Here is an 18268-nt window from a genome sequence, read left to right on the forward strand (position 1 = left end):
ACTAATATGGAACTTGGTAAGACAAGGGGGTTAAATAACTGAAAAATAAGATTAGTAAAGAATATATATTTTAGTGGAACCAATACAAAAAATGGATGAAATAAAGAAAAAATTGGAGCTACTACCATTAATAGTGTTTAAAATGAATCTGCTAATGAAGGTTACAGATTCGGTCAAGAGGAAGAATATCGGGGTAATCATATTTGCTTCGGAAGATATGCTCTTCAGGCACTTGAACCCGCTTGGATCACATCTAGACAAATAGAAGCAGGTCGGCGGGCAATGTCACGAAATGTCCGCCGAGGTGGACAAATATGGGTACGGATATTTCCAGACAAACCAGTTACAGTAAGACCAACCGAAACGCGTATGGGTTCGGGTCAGAGCGTAAGCTAGTGATGCTTTCGGCTACTGGACTTTCGCCATCTAGGGTGCAGCACTCCACCGCTTCGCCTAGCATACATGCATATTTGGTTGTGGCTTGCTAGCGGATGAGAAGCATGAGACATATGTATTAGTTTTGAAGATGTTTCTTGAAATAATGGGTAATAAACATCCAACAGCAGTGGTGACAGATGGTGATCTTGCAATGAGAGGAGCAATTAGAGAGGTGATGCCAAATGAAATGCACCGACTTTGTGCGTGGCATTTACATCGCAATGCGTGTGAAGCTATCAAAAATTCTGAGTTTCTTCATGGATTGAAGCACCTTATGTACGGGAATTTTTTTCCGGATGAGTTTGAAGATAAATGGCATCGCTTGGTATCAAAATTCAAGCTTTCTGAAAATGAATGGGTGAAAAAAACATACGAGATCAAAAGGATGTGGGCTTCTGCATATTTGAACGACACGTTTTTTGGTCGAATTAGGACTACGTCACAATGTGAAGGAATTCATTCGTTGATAAAGCACTATATCGGTAAAAAATGTTATCTTTTGGATTTGATGCATAATCTTAACGAGGCAGTGAGGCAATATCGAACAAATGAACTGTTATCTGATTTTAAGTCATTGTTCTCAAGTCCAGTTTTAACTACATGTTTCGAAGACATCGAAAAGGAAGCAGCCAATATTTTTACCCATAATATGTTTAAAGAGGTAAGAAATGAGATACTAGAAGCGAGTAAACTAAACGTTGTCGGCCATTCAATTGACGGTAACAAAATTGAGGTGAGAATGAACAAATATCAAGAGCCGGCTATTGAATATAAGGTTCGGTATGATAGAAGCACTAACAACCTTGCTTGTGATTGTCGATTATTTGAGAGCCGTGGTATCCCTTGTTCCCATATTTTTTGTACTATGAGACATGACCATATTAGCACTATTCCTAATACTCTTATTCACAAGAGGTGGACGAAAGATGCTAAAAAAGAATACATTAGTTCACTTACTGCCGAGGATATTGAATCTGAAAAGATTGCTGGTGTTAGGTACGGTGCTCTAGCGACGCTTTGTTTTTCACTATGTGATAAAGCATCGAAACATCGAGATGACTTCATGGAAATCAGAGAAGACATTTTTGGATTGATTATGAAACTCCATAAAAGACACAATCCAAATGACAAGCTTCCTTCTACCGCCAACTTGGTAGGTGACCCAAGTGTTGTGAAGACAAAAGGAGCCCCACGACAAACAACCAAGACTGCTAAGGCCCGTAAGTGTTCGCATTGTAAACGGATTGGTCATACGGTTCATAGGTGTCCAAAACTATATGGTAGAGAATGCTCACTAAGTTCGAACGAAGATAAATTGAATACTGACATTGACCAATCAAGTACAGAATCAAATGGTGTTACGGTAATATCTATTATTAATTTTTCTTTGTTTAGACTACATTCTTTTCTGTACTACTTATTACTTTTAAAATTTATGTGTTGTTGGAATATATTGTATTACAGGATATGTCTGATGAGGAAACAATACACCAATGTAACGAAAAACGTAGTGATTTATTTGAAAATATCCAGAAAAAAGTGAATAAGCCTCATATCCAATCTACAGAAGTTCAAAGCAACCAGTACAACGATAACAGAACAGAAAAGCCTACTGCACAAACAAAAATAAATGCACCTAAAGCTGCTTTTGTGGTATATAACTGTGTATTATAATATAATTTGAACTGCTAGAGATTTTTTAATAGTTTTTATAATTTTGCATGTAGGACACAAAGAAGGATAGAATTTCAAGTGTCGAAAAGAGTAAGAAAAGAAAGCGGTTAGATAATAATCGCATCGAAAAGGTTAGTTTGCCATGTTGTATTATCGTGTATTGATTCAATAATGTATAAAAAATGTTTTTAATAATTTATTTTTTATATTTATTTAACAGGGTAGAAAACCAAATGAAGCAGATCATCAAGAAGTTCCCCCGAAATTGGAACTTATGGTGCTATATCCTCTACAAAGGGTATTGAGAATTTTCAATGCATGAATGGATTACCTATGTACCCCAGTTTTAATAGATATCCCATACCACCTTTTTATTCATACAGTGGAGGTGGAACACCCATGTTCCAGATAAATCCATCACAAGCTAATGTACCAAATTACTACTATTATTGGAATGCAAGAGTTCAAGATTTTAAGAAGAAGAAGAATTAATGCATTCATCATGGATTATAAGTTGTGACTTGTGTTCGCTATGGAAGTGTATTACTGTATTCCAAACAAATTTTATGTGTAAGATTCTGGATTTACGAAAATTAAATAATACGTTATTTTATGATTTATTCTATTTAATCAAGAATATTTTCGGAGATTTTTACATAAAATGCGAGTAATTTCTTAATTATAATTTAAAGTTCTAGTAATTTAGAAATAATGAAAATTTGATATATGATGAGCGGATAATTTATACGCTTTTTGGCATTGTTTTTATATAGTTTTTAGTAAGTTTGAGCTACTTTTAGGGATGTTTTCATTAGTTTTTATGTTAAATTCACATTTCTGGACTTTACTATGAGTTTGTGTGTTTTTCTGTGATTTCAGGTAAATTCTGACTGAAATTGAGGGATTTGAGCAAAACTCTGAAGAAGGCTGACAAAAGGACTGCTGATGCTGTTGGATTCTGACCTCCCTACACTCAAAATAGATTTTCTGGAGCTACAGAACTCCAATTGACGCGCTCTCAACGGCGTTGGAAAGTAGACATCCAGGGCTTTCCAGCAATATATAATAGTCCATACTTTATTCGAAGAATGACGACGTAACTTGGCGTTAAACGCCAAGTTCATGCTGCTGTCTGGAGTAAAACGCCAGAAAAACGTCATGATTCGGAGTTAAACGCCCAAACACGTCATAACCTGAAGTTTGACGCCAAGAAATGCCTCTACACGTGGATTGATCAAGCTCAGCCCAAACACACACCAAGTGGGCCCCGGAAGTGGATTTATGCATCAATAACTTACTCATGTAAACCCCAGTAGCTAGTCTAGTATATATAGGACCTCTTACTATTGTATTAGACATCCTGGATTGTATTTTCTATCCTGTGATCACGTTTAGGGGGCTGGCCATTCGGCCATGCCTGGACCTCTTGCTTATGTATTTTCAACAGTGGAGTTTCTGCACACCATAGATTAAGGGTGTGGAGCTCTGCTGTACCTCAAAGATTAATGAAGTTCTATTTTCTTTTATTCAATTCCTCTCTTATTCTTATTCCAAGATATTCATTCGTACCCAAGAACATGATGAATGTGATGAGTTAATAACCCTCATTAACGTTCTCACTCATGAACGCGCATGATTGACAACCACTTACGTTCTACATGCAACACAAGCTTGAATGTGTATCTCTTAGATTCCCCAACAGAATCTTCGTGGTATAAGCTAGATGGATGGCGGCATTTATGAGGATCCGGAAAGTCCAACCTTGTCTGTGGTGTTCCGAGTAGGATCCTGGGAATCCGGAAAGTCTCACCTTGTCTGTGGTATTCCGAGTAGGATTCCGGTAATGAATGACTGTGACGTGCTTCAAACTTTAACCTGCTGGGCGTTAGTGACAAACGCAAAAGAGGGATTCTATTCCAGTAGGAGCGGGAACCAACCGGTGATTGGCCGTACTGTGACAGAGTGCGTGCATTAGCTTTCACTGCGAGGATGGGATGTAGCTATCAACCATGGGTGATGCCTCCAGACTGGTTAGCTGTGCGAGTGACAGCCGCACAGGTTATTTCCCCGAGAGGAATGAAAGTAGCCACAGCTGATAGTGAACCCCTATACAAAGCTTGCCATGGAAAGGAGTAAGAAGGATTGAGTAGAAGGAATAGGAGAGCAGGCGTCCGTGAGCTCTACAGCATCTCCATTCCGCTTATCTGAAATTCCTACCAATGAATCTACATAAGTATTTCTATCCCTTTTATTATTTATTTCTTTCTATTTTCGAAACCCATAAATCAATATTTAATCCGCCTAACTGAGATTTACAAGGTGACCATAGCTTGCTTCATACCAACAATCTCTGTGGATTCGACCCTTACTCACGTAAGGTTATTACTTGGACGACCCAGTACACTTGCTGGTTAGTTGAACGGAGTTGTGAATTCCAATAAAGAAAACCTCACACAGGTGCTGCCCCTGCCAATTTCTAAAATCCAATTACAATGAATAAGAATCACAATTTCGTCCACCAAGTTTTTGGCGCCGTTGCCGGGGATTGTTCGAGTATGGACAACTGACGGTTCATCTTGTTGCTCAGATTAGGTACTTTTCTTTTCAAAAATCTTTTTCAAAAATTTTTCTTTTATTTTTCGTTTTTCCAAAAATTATTTTCGAAAATAATTAATAAAAATCCAAAAAAATAAGAAAATTATAAAAATCAAAAATATTTTGTGTTTCTTGTTTGAGTCTTAAGTCAAATTTTAAGTTTGGTGTCAATTGCATGCTTTTAAAATTTTTCTTGCATTTTTTTTCGAAAATCCATGCATTCATAGTGTTCTTCATGATCTTCAAGTTGTTCTTGACAAGTCTTCTTGTTTGATCTTGATGAATTCTTGTTTTATGTTGTTTGTTGTTTTTCATGTGCATTTTTGCATTCATATTTTCCATGCATTAAAGATTTCTAAGTTTGGTGTCTTGCATACTTTCTTTGCATCAAAAATTTTCAAAAATATGTTCTTGATGTTCATCATGATCTTCAAAGTGTTCTTGGTGTTCATCTTGACATTCATAGCATTCTTGCATGCATCTTGTGTCTTGATCCAAAATTTCATGTTTGGGTCATTTTTGTGTTTTTCTTTAAAATTTTAAAAATCAAAAATATCTTTTCCTTATTTCCCTCCAAAATTTCGAAATTTTGGGTTGACTTGGTCAAAAATTTTCAAAATTAATTGTTTCTTACAAGTCAAGTCAAAATTTCAATTTTAAAAATCTTATCTTTTCAAAATCTTTTCCAAAAATCATATCTTTTCATTTTTTTATATATTTCGAAAATTTTAAAAAAAAAAATCTTTTCAAATTATTTTCAAAATCTTTTTCTTATCTTTATATGTAATTTTCAAAAATTAGCTAACAATTAATGTGATTGGTTCAAAAATTTGAAGTTTGTTACTTTCTTGTTAAGAAAGGTTCAATCTTTAAGTTCTAGAATCTTATCTTGTAGTTTCTTGTTAGTTAAGTTATTTTAAAAACTAAATCTTTTTCAAAATATCTTTCTCTTAAAACTTTTATCTTATCTCTTTATCTTATTCTTTTTAAAATTTCATATTTTTCAAAATTTGATTTCAAAATATCTTATCTAACTTCTTATCTTCTTATCTTTTTCAAAATTGATTTTCAAATTTTTTTCAATCAACTAACTAACTTGTTGTTTGTTTCTTATCTTTTTCAAAACCACCTAACTACTTTTCCCTCTCTAATTTTCGAAAATTCTCCCTCTCTTTTTCAAAAATTCTTTTTGTTTTAAATTTTAATTTTAATTATGTTTTGTCTATAATTTTCGAAAATCACTAACCACTTTTTCAAAAATTATTTTCGAAATTTCTCTTCTCTTTTCTTCTTCTATTTAATTATTTAATTACTAACACTTCTCCTCACCTCTCTTCATCTAAAAACCGAACCTCTTCTTCATTCTTCTACCCCTTCTTTTTCTACTGACATAAAGGAATCTCTATACTGTGACATAGAGGATTCCTTTTTCTTTTCTTGTTCTCTTCTCTTTCATATGAGCAGGAACAGGGATAAAGGCACTCTTGTTGAAGTTGATCCAGAACCTGAAAGGACTCTGAAGAGAAAATTAAGAGAAGCTAAATTACAACAATCCAGAAGAGACCTTCTTGAAATTTTCGAACAAGAGAAAGACATGGCAGAAGAAAATAATAATAATGCAAGGAGAATGCTTGGTGACTTTACTAAACCAACTTCCAAGTTTGATGGAAGAAGCATCTCCATTCCTGCCATTGGAGCCAACAACTTTGAGCTTAAGCCTCAACTAGTTGCTCTAATGCAACAAAACTGCAAGTTTTATGGACTTCCATCTGAAGATCCTTACCAGTTTTTAACTGAGTTCTTGCAGATCTGTGACACTGTAAAGACAAATGGAGTTAATCCTGAAGTCTATAGACTCTTGCTTTTCCCTTTTGCTGTAAGAGACAGAGCTAGAGTATGGTTGGATTCACAACCCAAGGATAGCCTGGACTCATGGGATAAGCTTGTCACTGCATTCTTGGATAAATTCTTTCCTCCTCAAAAGCTGAGCAAGCTGAGAGTGGATGTTCAAACCTTCAAACAAAAAGATGGTGAATCCCTCTATGAAGCTTGGGAAAGATACAAGCAGCTGACCAAGAGATGTCCATCTGACATGTTTTCAGAATGGACCATATTAGATATATTCTATTATGGTCTCTCTGAATTTTCAAAAATGTCACTGGATCATTCTGCAGGTGGATCTATTCACCTGAAGAAAACGCCTGAAGAGGCTCAAGAACTCATTGACATGGTTGCAAACAACCAGTTTATGTATACCTCTGAGAGGAATTCCGTGAATAATGGGGTACCTCAGAAGAAAGGAGTTCTTGAAATTGATGCTCTGAATGCCATATTGGCCCAGAACAAAGTGTTGACTCAACAGGTCAACATGATCTCTCAAAATCTGAATGGATTGCAACATGCATCCAATAGTACTAGAGAGGCAGCTTCTGAAGAAGCTTATGATCCTGAAAACCCTGCAATGGCAGATATTAATTACTTAGGTGAACCTTATGGAAACACCTATAACTCATCATGGAGAAATCATCCAAATTTCTCCTGGAAGGATCAACAGAAACCTCAACAAGGTTTTAACAATGGTGGACGCAACAGGCTGAACAATAGTAAGCCATATCCATCATCTTCTCAGCAACAGACAGAGAACTCTGAACAAAACACTTCTAATTTAGCCAATATAGTCTCTGATCTGTCAAAGGCCACTTTCAGTTTCATGAATGAAACAAGATCCTCCATTAGAAATTTGGAGGCACAAGTGGGCCAGCTGAGTAAGAAAGTTATTGAAACTCCTCCCAGTACTCTCCCAAGCAATACAGAAGAAAATCCAAAAGGAGAATGCAAGGCCATTGATTTAATCAAAGTGGCCGAATGCACCAAGGAGGAAGAGGACGAAAATCCTAGTGAGGAAGACCTCCTGGGACGTCCCTCAAGCAAGAAGGAGCTTCCTATTAAGGATCCTGAGGAATCTGAGGTTCATCTAGAGACCATAGAGATTCCTTTGAATCTCCTTCTGCCATTCATGAGCTCTGAAGAATATGCATCCTCTGAAGAGGATGAAGATGTGACTGAAGAGCAAGTTGCTCAATATTTAGGAGCTATCATGAAGCTGAATGCCAAGTTATTTGGTAATGAGACTTGGGAAAGTGAACCTCCCTTGCTCATTAGTGAACTGGATACTTGGATTCAGAGAACTCTACCTCAAAAGAAACAAGATCCTGGCAAGTTCTTAATACCTTGCACCATTGGCACCATGAGCTTTGAAAAAGCTCTATGTGATCTTGGGTCAGGAATAAATCTTATGCCACTCTCTGTAATGGAGAAGTTGGGAATCATTGAGGTACAACCTGCCTTGTTTTCATTACAATTGGCAGATAAGTCCATAAGACAAGCCTATGGGTTAGTAGAGGACGTGCTAGTAAAGGTTGAAGGCCTTTACATCCCTACTGATTTCATAATCCTAGACACTAGGAAGGAAGATGATGAATGCATCATCCTAGGAAGACCTTTCCTAGCCACAGCAGGTGCTGTAATAGATGTCAACAGAGGTGAATTAGTCCTTCAATTGAATGGAGAATACCTTGTGTTTCAGGCACATGGCAATCCCTCTGTGACAAAAGAGAGTAAGCATGAAGAGCTTCTCTCAGTTCAAGGTCAAGAAGAACCCACACAACCAAACTCTAAGTTTGGTGTCCAAACCCCATATCCAAACTCTAAGTTTGGTGTTGGGAATATCACACTTAAATTGACCTGATCACCTTGTGGCTCCATGAGAGCCACTGTCAAGCTATTGACATTAAAGAAGCGCTTGTTGGGAGGCAACCCAATTTTATTTATCTAATTTTATTTTATTTTGTTTCCTTATTATTTTTGTGTTTAATTAGGTACATGATCATGAGAAGTCACGAAAAAATCAAAAAAATTAAAAACAGAGTCAAAAACAGAAGAAAAAATTCTTCACCCTGGAGGACGCACGGGCTGGCGTTCAGCGCCCAGAAGGAGCATCTGGCTGGCGTTCAACGCCAGAACAGAGCATCTTTCTGGCGCTGAACGCCCAAAACAAGCTACATCTTGGCGTTTAACGCCAGAATGCGCACACAGAGGACAATCTGGCGCTAAACGCCAGAAACAAGCTTGAAACTGGCGTTCAACGCCAGCAACAAGCATCACATGGGCGTTTAACGCCCAGAACGTGCATCAATGGGCGTTTAAACGCCAGAATGATGCATGGAGGCATGTTACATGCTTATATGGTGAAGGAATGGTATTTGTTTTTACCTCAGGATCTGTGGACCCACAGGATCCTCACCTCAGGATCTGTGGACCCCACAGGATCCTCACCTAACATATTCCCACCTTACCTCCCAATCCTAGTTTTTGTGATGTGATTCCCCATGTCACAATTCCCAACATCTTCTTCATCAATCACCTCAATTCCTCCTCCCAATTTACCCATTCACCATTCACATCAACCTCCTCTTCCCCATACACCCCACCTACCTCCATAAAAATTCAAATTCAATTTCCCACCCTTTCCCACCCAAAATGGCCGAACCTATACCCTCCCCCCTCCCTATAAATACCCTTCTTTTCTTTTACATTTTCACACAACACAACCCACATTCTCCCACATAGCCGAACACTCTCTTCTCCCTCTCTACCATATTTTCTTCTTCTTCTTCTACTCTTCTTTTCTTTTTTTGCTTGGGGACAAGCAAATTTTAAGTTTGGTATGGTAAAAAGCCTAAGCTTTTTGTTTTTCATTCACCATCAATGGCACCCAAGACCGGAGTTTCCTCAAGAAAAGGGAAAGGAAAAGCAAAAGCTTCCACTTCCGAGTCATGGGAGAAGGAGAGATTCATCTCCAAGAGCCATCAAGACCACTTCTATGATGTTGTGGCAAGGAAGAAGGTGATCCCTGAGGTCCCTTTCAAGCTCAAAAAGAATGAGTATCCGGAGATCCGACATGAAATTCAAAGAAGAGGTTGGGAAGTCATAACCAACCCCATGCAACAAGTCGGATTATTGATGGTTCAAGAATTCTATGCCAATGCATGGATCACTAGGAACCATGACCAAGGTATGAACCCAAGCCCAAAGAATTATCTCACAATGGTTAGGGGGAAATACTTGGATTTCAGTCCGGAAAATGTGAGGTTGGCGTTTCACTTACCCCAAATGCAAGGTGATGAACGCCCCTACACAAGAAGGGTCAACTTTAACCAAAGGTTGGACCAAGTCCTCATGGACATATGTGTGGAAGGCGCCCAATGGAGAGTAGACTCCAAAGGCAAGCCAGTCCAACTAAGAAGACTGGACCTCAAGCCTGTAGCTAGAGGATGGTTGGAGTTCATTCAAAGATCCATCATCCCTACAAGCAACCGATCTGAAGTTACTGTGGATCGGGCCATCATGGGTCATAGCATCATGATTGGTGAAGAAATAGAGGTTCATGAAGTCATCTCCAATGAACTCTACAAAATAGCTGACAAGCCTTCATACATGGCACGGCTAGCCTTCCCCCACCTTATATGCCATCTATGTTACTCAGCTGGAGTTATCATAGAAGGAGATGTCTCCATTGAAGAAGACAAGCCCATTACCAAGAAAAAGATGGAGCAAACAAGGGAAGCTCCTCACGGCCTCCAAGAAGAACATGAGGAAGTGCATCATCAACAAATGCCTCAAGGAATGCACTTTCCTCCTAACAACTATTGGGAGCAACTCAACACCTCCTTAGAGGATTTGAGCCATAATGTTGAACAACTAAGGGTGGAACATCATGAACACGCCCTCACTCTCCAAGAAATAAGAGAAGATCAAAGAGCAATGAGGGAGGAGCAACAAAGGCAAGGAAGGGACATAGAAGAGTTGAAGAACATCATTGGTCCTTCAAGAAGAAGACGCCACTAAGGTGGATTCATTCCTTGTTCTTTATTTCTTTCTGTTTTCGGTTTTTAATGCTATGTTTATTTATGTTTTTGTGTCTCTACTTCATGATCATTAGTATGTAAACCATGCCTTAAAGCTATGAAATAAAATCCATTAGTCCTTCACCTCTCTTAAAAGAAAAATGTTTTAATTCAAAAGAACAAGAAGTACATAATTTTCGAAATTATTAGTAAATTTAGTTTAATTATATTGATGTGGTGACAATAATTTTTGTCTTCTGAATGAATGATTGAACAGTGCATATGTCTTTTGATCTTGTTGTTTATGAGTGTTTAAAATTGTTGGTTCTTGAAAGAATGAGGAACAAAGAGAAATGTTATTGATGATCTGAAAAACATCATGAAATTTATTCTTGAAGCAAGAAAAAGCAGCAAAAAAAAAAAAAAAAAAAAAAAGAGGCGAAAATTCTAAAGCAAGGATCCAAGGCTTTGAGCATCAATGGATAGGAGGGCCCAAGGAAATTAAATCCGGGCCTAAGCGGCTAAATCAAGCTGTCCCTAACCATGTGCTTGTGTCATGAAGGTCCAAGTGAAAAGCTTGAGACTAAGTGGTTAAAGTCGTGATCCAAAGCAAGGAGTGTGCTTAAGAGCTCTGGACACCACTAATTGGGGACTTTAGCAAAGCTAAGTCACAATCTGAAAAGGTTCACCCAGTTATGTGTCTGTGGCATTTGTGTATCTGGTGGTAATACTGGAAGACAAAGTGCTTAGGGCCACAGCCAAGACTCATAAGTAGCTGTGTTCAAGAATCAACATGCTTAACTAAGAAAGTCAATAACACTATCCCAAATTCTAAATTCCCCCAGAGACGCCAATACCTCTAAACTACAAAGGAAAAAGTGAGATGCCAAAGCTGTTCAGGAGCAAAAAGCTACAAGTCCCGCTCATGTAATTAAATTAATATTCATTGATATTTTGGACTTTAGAGTATATTCTCTTCTTTTTATCCAATTTGATTTTCAAGTTGCTTGGGGACAAGCAACAATTTAAGTTTGGTGTTGTGATGAGCGGATAATTTATACGCTTTTTGGCATTGTTTTTATATAGTTTTTAGTAAGTTTGAGCTACTTTTAGGGATGTTTTCATTAGTTTTTATGTTAAATTCACATTTCTGGACTTTACTATGAGTTTGTGTGTTTTTCTGTGATTTCAGGTAAATTCTGACTGAAATTGAGGGATTTGAGCAAAACTCTGAAGAAGGCTGACAAAAGGACTGCTGATGCTGTTGGATTCTGACCTCCCTACACTCAAAATAGATTTTCTGGAGCTACAGAACTCCAATTGACGCGCTCTCAACGGCGTTGGAAAGTAGACATCCAGGGCTTTCCAGCAATATATAATAGTCCATACTTTATTCGAAGAATGACGACGTAACTTGGCGTTAAACGCCAAGTTCATGCTGCTGTCTGGAGTAAAACGCCAGAAAAACGTCATGATTCGGAGTTAAACGCCCAAAACACGTCATAACCTGAAGTTTGACGCCAAGAAATGCCTCTACACGTGGATTGATCAAGCTCAGCCCAAACACACACCAAGTGGGCCCCGGAAGTGGATTTATGCATCAATAACTTACTCATGTAAACCCCAGTAGCTAGTCTAGTATATATAGGACCTCTTACTATTGTATTAGACATCCTGGATTGTATTTTCTATCCTGTGATCACGTTTAGGGGGCTGGCCATTCGGCCATGCCTGGACCTCTTGCTTATGTATTTTCAACAGTGGAGTTTCTGCACACCATAGATTAAGGGTGTGGAGCTCTGCTGTACCTCAAAGATTAATGAAGTTCTATTTTCTTTTATTCAATTCCTCTCTTATTCTTATTCCAAGATATTCATTCGTACCCAAGAACATGATGAATGTGATGAGTTAATAACCCTCATTAACGTTCTCACTCATGAACGCGCATGATTGACAACCACTTACGTTCTACATGCAACACAAGCTTGAATGTGTATCTCTTAGATTCCCCAACAGAATCTTCGTGGTATAAGCTAGATGGATGGCGGCATTTATGAGGATCCGGAAAGTCCAACCTTGTCTGTGGTGTTCCGAGTAGGATCCTGGGAATCCGGAAAGTCTCACCTTGTCTGTGGTATTCCGAGTAGGATTCCGGTAATGAATGACTGTGACGTGCTTCAAACTTTAACCTGCTGGGCGTTAGTGACAAACGCAAAAGAGGGATTCTATTCCAGTAGGAGCGGGAACCAACCGGTGATTGGCCGTACTGTGACAGAGTGCGTGCATTAGCTTTCACTGCGAGGATGGGATGTAGCTATCAACCATGGGTGATGCCTCCAGACTGGTTAGCTGTGCGAGTGACAGCCACACAGGTTATTTCCCCGAGAGGAATGAAAGTAGCCACAGCTGATAGTGAACCCCTATACAAAGCTTGCCATGGAAAGGAGTAAGAAGGATTGAGTAGAAGGAATAGGAGAGCAGGCGTCCGTGAGCTCTACAGCATCTCCATTCCGCTTATCTGAAATTCCTACCAATGAATCTACATAAGTATTTCTATCCCTTTTATTATTTATTTCTTTCTATTTTCGAAACCCATAAATCAATATTTAATCCGCCTAACTGAGATTTACAAGGTGACCATAGCTTGCTTCATACCAACAATCTCTGTGGATTCGACCCTTACTCACGTAAGGTTATTACTTGGACGACCCAGTACACTTGCTGGTTAGTTGAACGGAGTTGTGAATTCCAATAAAGAAAACCTCACACAGGTGCTGCCCCTGCCAATTTCTAAAATCCAATTACAATGAATAAGAATCACAATTTCGTCCACCAATATAACGTATTTTGAATATTTAGTTTCGAATTTATTTTATAAACAAAGAAAAATTTATTTATTTATCTATAATTTTAAAATAGACTATTTAATTAAAAATAATTTGCAAAAGAAAAAATATATATAATATCCTTAAAATTAATTTTATTGACTGAGTTTAGTTTTCAACTCATATTCCAATTCAATCTGTAAATTCCCAATTCAAACCCTAATTTCACCAACCTTAACCCCTATTACTCAACTCACACACACATAACCCCCAGCTGCCACTCACTCACCACCGCTATTCCCCTTTCCCTCTTACCCACACCCACACAAGACACACACATACACTAACAGTGGAAAGATGAAAGAAAGAGAGAGGAAGTCTGAGAAAAGGAAAACAGAGGAAGAGAGCTTTCGAAAAAGAAGGAGGAAGGAGGGTGAAGATGCTGCTGTGCCGTCGCGTCCAGCTCGCCATCGCCCGTCGCCACACCGCGTCACCGTCGAGAGTAGAAACGCGAGAGAGGAACGCGAGCCCATGGCCAAGGAGGGAAGCCCACTGCTGCGACGCCGGAGATGCGGGTCAGGGCCGAGAAGGGGGACGACGTCGCTGAGGCAAGGAGCTCGACGCCATCGCCAAGGCTCTGTCATCGCCGCCACGCCGTGGTCCCGTCGCCACTACCGAACGCTCTAGTGATAGCCGCCGTTGTCTGTTGCATGTGCGAAAAGGAGAGAGGGGACTTGAGTACAAGGAAAGGAGTCGTGTGAGGCTGGTGCCGAGAGACAGAGGGCTGTTCAGCCGCCACCGCTGCTGCATCGTCAACGTTGCGGTTTCAGTAAAAAAAGGGGATGCCGTCGAAGTACCTCTGATATGGTTTAGGTCCCTTCCTCTAATTTGCTCTTTTTCCATTCTTGCTCTGCTGCTATTTTATTTGTTACCCTATTCTCGTTTTATTTCGTTTCAGCCCATAGCTCTATGATTTTTGATAATGTTACTGCTGTTGCTACTGCTGGTTCTAAGCAGCTGCAGCTGTGAATTTAGAGAAAGAGGGTTTGTCGCGTTTAAATTCTGCGGTTTCGCCTAACTGAGGTACGGGATTTTTTTTAAAAAATAAAGGTTTTAAATTATGAATGCCAATAAAATTAAATGAGTAATTGTAAATAGTTTATGGTTGCTTCTGTGAATAATTGTTGGAATTGAGTTGAATCATAGCTGTGATTGATGATGTTGTGTATTTTGAAGTTATACTTGCTGTTAGTACTTGTTGATGATGATTTTGAGTATGGAATATTGAGATGGCTGCTGTAAATATATTTGATGAATCATCACTTGAGATGCTAAAGAATGGATGAGGTTATAATATGGTTATGTTGCACCTATGATGTGAAATCGTGATATATTGAATTAATAGTTCTTGGGCAACTTCGTTAAGTCAAAAGAAGGTTAGAAATGTGGTTTTAGATGATTCCTAGGCTTAAATATATGATTTGGTATGTGAGGTTATTGGAAATATTTTGTGCAGAATTGATGCAGAAAGCTGCTTAACTGGCAGCAGAACGAATGACTTTTTGGGAGCAGTCCAGACCTAATTTTTAGATGAAAGTATTTTTCTGTAAAATTTTAGTGTGTCTTGAATATTCCATAAAAATTTCAGGGAATTTGGCCAAGTGGTTTGGAAGAGATGATTTTTTGAATTTTAGTGGTCATTGCAGATTTTTCTGGTTTTCTGGTTCTGCAGTACCAACTTCCAGACGCTATAACTTTTAATTTAAATAGAATTTTGAGTTGATTTCAAAATAATTTTAAAGATCTATCAGTCTATTTTAAGTGAGTATAAGTTTCATGTTCATATCAATTTTGAGGACTTAGATAAATCCCTTGGAAGGTCGGTTGTTTGCTGGAAACTTTGAACTGGTTTATGAAAACAGGGTTCCACTTCCAATTGATAGTTACAAGGTTTTTAAAAAACCTTTTCAGAGATACAGACAGGATGGCTAATCAAAAAGCTATGGACGAATAGAAGGCTTGTTTGGCTTGTTGCTTCTGGGTTTATTTTCCCTCGCCCTTGATGTTGTAAAGTGTTGTTTTTTTACAGAGGGGTAGGTTGTATTTAAGTCTTGTATGAATAATTATTATGTAATCAAAAAGCCCTTTGCATATGGCCGCTAGTGCAATTGCATGTTGAAAAACATGTTCAATGAAAATTTTTTGGACATAAACAATAGATTTTTATGATTGAATCCATATCTTATATATCAATACGATAATTTTTATTTTGATTTGTGGTTTACCACTAAAAATAAAGTTATTTATTTTCATAATATAAGTGAAATAGTAAAAACTTAGAGATGGTCATATGAAGAAGACAAAGAAATGCTTAAAAATGTGATTAATCCCATGGCGAGAAAGCCTTCAATAATTAATTCACAATAAACTAAAAACATGAAAAAGAATCATTACAGTTTACAAATTCCTAACAAATAGACTATTTTATTAGTGAGGATTAAAAATACAACTTTGTATGATATAACATAAAAGTAATAAAATCAGGAATGTTCGCCATGTGGGTAAAGTTTTAAAGAGCATTGATGTAAATTATATTTCAAAATTTATGTGCTTAATATCTTTTATTAGTGATGTTATTATTAATTATTGTTTTAAAATACTATGATACTTGGGCTTCTGGCCGTTTAAACGTAAAGTAAAATTATTTCTAAATCATTTAATTATATTTAATAGACTATTATTTTTTAATTAGACGGTATAAAAAATGTATGCTGAATACCCTATTCACAATTAAATGAAGAGGATGCAGAAGTAACTTCTGGACGCCTCTTCTCACCCTATAGTATGTTTTCTATCTTTAACTCATCCTTTTCATCTTTCGTCTTTCACCCCATAGTAAATTTTCCATCTTGTAATCACTCCTTTCATCTTCCGTCTTTCCTTTTTCTTGTTACAGAAATATGAGAAGTCAGGCTTTATGAAAAATTACTTCAGAAATAATTAATGTGAAACCCATATACATGATGACCTTTGATGTATCTAGTTTCTAAATTTTCTATAAATGGATAAAATTATTTCCAGTTATCACCGTGGAATTTGAATGTCTTACAGTCATATATGTGTATTGCTTTTTCTACTAGTAATTATGTCTTCAAGAGGAACTAACAACTCCATTTCAAAAAAAGTCATAGCCGAAAGCAATCACACACCTCAATCACCATCTGATGACATTGGAGAAAACCTTGGCAGCGCTCAACAAAAATCAAATGTAACAAAAGCACAAGTGAAGAACACTCTGATGGAGGCCATCGAAATTTCGTCTAGGTTGGAATACACTTTAATTGATTCTATGAATTTAAAATTTTTTTCCGTATTTTTCTTAAGAATTTTGATATTTACTTATTTATTTATAATGGTTTTCAGTCTCAATGAGGGCGTCAAGATGGTAGAAAATAAGGAGGAATTAAAATCTAAAGTAGTGGATGTGCCAGGTGAAACCATCTTTAACAAGGTGATCTTCAATCTCTTCTGAGATTGTTATGTTGAATCCACTAAGTATTGGTCGGTCTTCAATTAATTCATCGGACAATTAGTTGATTAAACGTCTATAGCATTTCGTGGAATACTAATGTAATCATTTTCTTATGACTTTCCAAATATTTTGTAGGAGAATAAAGGTGAAAAATATGATGCGCTCAACTCACAAATCATGAAGATGCAAGAAGTTGTCACTAACTTGCAAAACATGGCCTCTGTCAATCAATCTATGATGCCAATGATGCCTTACTTTCACCCCATGCCGTCACAATTTTATAATCATTTGGGAGGATTTAACCCAAGCTCACCTCCTTATCCATCGCTTTCAATGCCAATGACCATGTCTCCATATGCAAGTCCCTTTAAAAACCTTTCTTCTGAGCAAGCCATGACAGACACGATAATAAACAAGTTGGCCACTCCCCCGGTTGAACAACCTTCTTTTAAGAGAAAAAAATCTTTTCTCGGTGTGAAGAAGACTAATCCTAAAATTTCTAGAGCCCAGTCATCCAAAAAATACATGGTAAACAATTTTGTATAGCAGATACTCCATCAACTGATGTTGTCAAATCATTGCTGAGTAACGCATCTCCTACTGGTTATCATATAAATCAGAGGATGCCAGGGTTTACAAAACTCCAACCGAGAAATCTTGGGGTTGAAGCTCCATTTGTGAGTGTCAATTGCTTAAGTTTTATTCGTCCAAACACTTTTGAAGATTTTCTAAATCTTGAGTTATTTTAAATTTCGAGGCTTAATTTTTGTTACCTTTTATTTTTCTTAATAGTGGCTACCAGTATTGTTTGCACCGCCAACTACCATGGAATTAGATGACACTGAAATCATGGTTGCAACCTACATATTTGGAACAAATAAAGATAATGAGTTTGGGAGGTAACTTATTTTGAAAAAATATGATCTTTATACTTTGTCATCTTACGATCGTATTAGAAGAACAATGCTAAATTATTTTTTTATATTTAATCAAATTGTAGGCAAGAGATATTAGCAAAAGGATGCAAATTTGATGCAACCAGAGATTCTTTTTTTAACTTAATTCCAAAGGGTTGGATTGACCAAACTGTAAGTTATTTTAGTTGATTTAATTTTCGATATCAATTCAATCTCATGATTATTATCATTATCTAACCATGTCTAATATGCATTTAGATACTGGACGTATATGCTCATATGCTAAATGATGAGGAGAAGACTACTTTCGGAGTTTTAAGACATTGGTATATGCCCACAGTCTTTTTGGTAAGCCACGTGTAATTTATAATAAATTTTTTA

This window comes from Arachis stenosperma, unplaced genomic scaffold (assembly GCF_014773155.1).
Source record: "Arachis stenosperma cultivar V10309 unplaced genomic scaffold, arast.V10309.gnm1.PFL2 arast.V10309.gnm1.Scaffold_100029, whole genome shotgun sequence".
In the NCBI taxonomy this organism is placed as follows: domain Eukaryota; kingdom Viridiplantae; phylum Streptophyta; class Magnoliopsida; order Fabales; family Fabaceae; genus Arachis; species Arachis stenosperma.